Below are 6,000 nucleotides of genomic sequence, written 5' to 3' on the forward strand. Positions count from 1 at the left end.
AAAATCATGAAGAATCCGTGAGAATTCTATAGACTTTTAAAATCTACATAAATTTTGAACTAATACACCCCCTTTAGTTTACTCGTAGAGTTCTAGTTTACTCAATCATAGACAAAGTCTTATTTCTATTAAAATTCTTAATCATTTAGTCTATAAATACATTTAAAGTTTCATGGTAAAGGAATAGCACGCATATGGCAACAGAGCTAGCTAAGATCGTTTGGTTTTAGCGCAAAATTTTTTATAATGTTGAAGAGAAATAGACAAAGAGAGATAACTATATAAAATAATGGTGTCAAATGGCCACATTGAACATGCAAACACAATATTTGGCCACTAATTGAAAAAACACAAATTATGGCCATTAATTAGGCAATATGCCTAATATACCCCTAATTGGGCGGACTGGGTAGGGTCAGGAGCGCGGGTCGCGTGCCGAGTAGGATCAGGCACGCGGGTCGGGTTAGGCACTTATGACACAATTAGTGCCATAAGTGCCAACGAAATTTTTTTTTACTCCCCCTGCCCTGTCTACCCCCCCAGACCCCGACCCCACCCACCCCCAAGCCAAAAGGAACTTTTTAAACACTTCCCCTAGGGTTTAGATTATCCATTTAGGGTTTAGATGATGTTGTTGTTTCTATATTTGTTCTGCATGTTTGGCACTAATAGTGCCATAAGTGCTAAGAAGACCATTTTACTTTATTTTATTTTAGATTTTTGTTGGCACTTATGACACTATTAGTGCCATAAAATAAAATAACAAAAGTAAAATTTGATTTATTTTTATCTAGGGGGAGTAAAAAAAATTTTGTTTTTGGCTTGGGGGTGGGGGGTCGGGGGTCTGGGGGGTAGACAGGGCAGGGGGAGTAAAAAAAAAATTTCGTTGGCACTAATAGTTCCATAAGTGCCTAACCCGACCCGCGCGCTTGATCCTACCCGGCACGCGACCCGCGCTCCTGACCCTACCCAGTCCGCCCAATTAAGGGCAAAAACGTCCCAAAGCTATAAAAATGGCCAAAATTTATGTTTTTTCAATGAGTGGCCATAATTTGGATTTTATGATCCATTTTGGCTATTCCAAAATTTTACTCTAACTATATTTGCGTCTCTATCGAGATTATTGTCAATTATGGATTGGAAAATGTATTATGCCCAGTTTAATTTTATCTTTTAAGCAAAATGTTGAAACTTTGGGACCTTTGACCTTAACATTTTTTTTATGGAAATCTGTGACCACTAACCATTATTCTTAGAGGCGCACTTGGGTCACATGAGATTCTCTGTCCCATAATTTAGTGTGTATCACTCTTAATTAATATATTTTTTAATTATATTTTTTTCAATTTTAATTTATTATGTTTTAATATAATAAGAAGATAATTAACAAGGGTTCACTCATCCAATTAGGATTTATAATTATTTTTTTATATTTATTTGAATTAATAATTGATTATTTGGGTTAATTAATTCAAAGTTAGGGTATATAACTTTTTTAAATTTCAATTTTTAGTTATAAATATTAATTAGAGTTTAATATATAATATTTTTTATTTTTACAACAAATAATTATAAAATAGTAGATTAATTAAGAGTGATATACACTAAATTGTAGGACAGATGATCCCATCTGCACTTGGGTGGGCGTAAGCTTACAGAACGCAAGTCGGACTCGGTTCAAATCAAGGTTCAGTTCCCCTTGAACTCAGATTCGATATTTTTTTTAATGTATTAATTATAATTTTATTCATCAATATTAGAGTTAATAGGCCAAACTAGATATTCTTACCTAGTAAAAGAAAAAAATATTCATGAAGATAAAAAAAAAAAAAAAAAACTAGCATTTTTTTTATATAAATGTACAAATATACCTTTAATAATTTTTAAAAAAATACAGAAAATTCGTCGCCACCTCCAAAATGAGGATCATATTACACACTTTTGCAAAAGTGTGTAATAATGTAAAATACACTATTATTTTCATTAAATCGTGTAACAATGTATTTTATATTATTACACACTTTTTTGCAAAAGTGTATAATAACTGTAAAAATGTGTAATTGTGAAAAAGTTTGTTACAGTTCAAAATACACTATTACACACTTTTTCGCTTTCGAAAAAGTGTGTAACAACGTATTTTACACTGTTACACACTAAGGGGGTGTTCGGTTGCCGAGATTAAATTAGCCTGAGATTGAGTTGGTCTGAGAATAATTTTGTCCATAGGGGGTAAGCCAAGACTCATAAGGCAAGACTATTCCTAATTTCCTATGTAGCATTGTTCCAAGATTGAATCACGGACTGTAATCCTCTCAACCAAACAAAATATCATAAAATTAATCTAATCCTTCAAACTGAATGGCCCCTAAAACGATATTTTAGTCAGAGATGTTATTATTTCCATATTTTTATTTATATGACTAGAATTTCCTACGACTAAAAGGTAATTGGCTATATTAGGGTGCCGCCTTTCAATATTATTATCTTTTAATCAAAATAACTACTCTCTCGATACACAAAAAGTATGACATTTTTGTCATTTTGAGTGTCTACAAAAACTATGACACTTTTCATTTTAAGACATGACTCCACTATTTTATATTATTTTTTTATCCTTACAAACACCTCTTATTTACAAAAATATCATCTTTGATTCAATCATCAACCACTCATTTCAAATTTTGGTGAGAACCTTTCTCTCATCACCAAAATTTTTAAAACACGTGCTCACCAAAAGTATCATACTTTGAATTGAGTACTACTTTTGTAATTGTCACTTTTAATAATAAGAATTGTCACTTTTATTTGAAAGATTATTACTTTTATGTTGAATATATAATTATCACTTTGATTCATAACAACTCTGAGCTTTATGCATACGAACAGGGCTGGAAAAATATACCGAAAACTCGGTATACCGGCCATACCGTACCGTAAAATACCGAATATAAGGTATACCGATTTTTTTGGTAAGGTATGATACCGTACCGAAGATTTACGATAAGGTAAAGGTATAAATTTTCCAGATACCAGGGTATACCGGTGTATACCGATACCGCGGTATATACCGAAAAAATCAATAAATACTGTATTAAAGGTATATATCGGAACACGGTATGATACCGTATTACTGATATACCAAATATTACTGTATATACCGGTGGTGCGGTATCATACCTTATTTTGGTATACCTTAATATTCATTATATACTGGTAATAAGGTACAATACCTTATTCTGATATACCGCAGTTGTCCGTATATATTGGTATACCGAAAATCGCAGTATATATCGTATCAAAATCCATAGTTTTAAAATATAGTATAATATATATTTTTATGTTTATATTTTTAAAAATATTTATAAATTTTATAAAATGATGTATATAATCTATATTATGTGAATATATACAATTGTACATGAATTTATAAATATCATCAAATGATACAAAAACAAATAAAATATACTCCCTCCGTCCCTGAAATAAGTTCCTCTTTTTCCTTTTTGGGACGTCCCTCAAATAAGTTCATCTTTCTTTCTTTCTATTTTTGGATAACTACCCCACCACTAATAATACTTTATTTATTCTTACTTTTCACTTTTTCACTATTCCCAATACTAATTATAACACTTTTTCACCTTTTCACCACTTTCAATACTAATTATAACATATTTTTCTCCACTATAAATACACTTTATCATTTTTCCTTAAAACCCGTGCCGTCCCCAAAGAGGAACTTATTTTGGGGACGGAGGGAGTAGTATATAGTATAAGTCATACAATAAAATAAAATTGTTTATTTTGATATTATAGTATAGTTATAATATATAACTAAAATTATTGTTTTACAATAGATTATACATCTAACTTAATAGTTACATATATAATAGCATAGTTATAATATTAGTATTATATTATAAATAATATTACGTCTTACATTCAAATTATATGTAACTTATAACATCTATATAATTTACTATATATTACATGAAAAAGTGAATAAAATATAATATAGTATGTAAGTTATATTATAATTTAATATAACTGAATTATTTATATTGATATCATAACACAGTTATAATATAATATTCTATACTCCCTCCGTCCCGCCCAAGATGCTACATATTCTTTTTCGAGTCGTCACAACAAAGATGCTACATTTCTATATTTGGCAAAAATAATGAATTTTAAACACTTAATTAACACTAATTAAGTATTTCTTTATTACCTTATCTCTCTTACTTTATCACTTTATTACCTTCTCTTTCTTACTTTTTCATTTTATTACTTTCTCTCTCCTACTTTATCACTTTATTATTACACACTTAAAACATTAATCTACAACTCCTTAAATCCTGTGCCGAAAAGCAAATGTAGCGTCTTGGCCGGGACGGAGGGAGTATTATATAACTAAGATTATTGTTCTACAATAAATTATACATCTGACGTGTGACATCTATGTATATAATAGCATAGTTGTAATTAATATTGATATTATATTATAACTTAGATTACATCTAACTTATAAATCTCATATAACTTATAACATCTATATAGTATATACTCCCTCCGTCCATGAAAAAGAGTCTTACTTACCCCTTTTTTTTGTCCATGAAAAAGAGTCCCATTTAACTTTTTGAACCATCACATCATACCTTTTCTCTTACATTTAACTATAAATTGTACTTTTATTCCACTTTTTAACTAAAAATGTACTTTTATTATACTTTTTTGTACTAATAATACCCCTATAAATTATACATTTATCTCACTTACACCTACTTTAACAACTTTCTGAAAACCCGAGCCGAACCTCAAATGGGACTTTTTTTCATGGACGGAGGGAGTACTATATACTATATAACTTATAAATTTATAAATATCATCAAATGATACAAAAACAAATAGAATATAGTATATAGTATAAGTCATACAATAAAATAAAATTGTTTATTTTGATATTATAGTATAGTTATAATATATAACTAAAATTATTATTTTACAATAGATTATACATCTAACTTATAATAGTTACATATATAATAGCATAGTTATAATATTAGTATTATATTATAAATAATATTACGTCTAACATATAAATTATAGAGTAAAAATTTAAAATGCCCACTTCCTTGTCTTTTTTTGAAAAAATGCTCTCTCTTATTATACAAAGCATTCTATGTCCTATTCTTTAAATACCCTTTGATTTGATGGGTTTGCTTGGTTTTCTGTGAAAGTCTTACACATTTGACTGATTTGACACCTATCAATCATAAAAGTCAACGATTTGACAGCTATCAGTCAAGAATACATATGAACAATTGGTGGCTAGATTATGTGTCCGCCCGGGCGGACACATAATTTCACCGGGCGGACACATGATTTTATCGGTCGGACACATGATTTGGGTGGCGGATCATGTGTCCGGCCGATAAAATCATGTGTCCGCCCGGTAAAATCATGTGTCCGACCGAGCGGACACATTATCTAGCCACCCACCGGTCATATGTACTCTTGACTGATAGCTGTCAAATCGTTGACTTTTATGACTGATAACTGTCAAATCGGTCAAATGTGTAAGACTTTCACAAAAAACCAAACACACACATCAACATCAAAAGGTAAAATAGGTACTTCATATAATTAGAGTATAGAATGCTTTATATGATAACTTATGACATTTTTACAAAAAAACTTAAGGAAGTGGGCATTTTTGTCTATTAACACTAAATTATATGTAACTTATAACATTTATATAATTTACTATATATTACATGAATGCATACAAGTATGCGAATATAAAGTGCGGTATACCGATTGAATTTTTTCGATTTCGGTAATACCGATTATTTTGGTATACCGTTAAAGTGCGGTATACCGTGAAAGTACGGTATACCGAAATTCGGTAAGGTATACCAAAATAAAGGTACGGTAAAAGTTTTGTATATTCTCCAGACCGTACTTAAGGTATACCGAACTAAGGTATACCGTAGGTAAATG

This window comes from Salvia miltiorrhiza, chromosome 8, assembly GCF_028751815.1.
Source record: "Salvia miltiorrhiza cultivar Shanhuang (shh) chromosome 8, IMPLAD_Smil_shh, whole genome shotgun sequence".
Taxonomy (NCBI): domain Eukaryota; kingdom Viridiplantae; phylum Streptophyta; class Magnoliopsida; order Lamiales; family Lamiaceae; genus Salvia; species Salvia miltiorrhiza.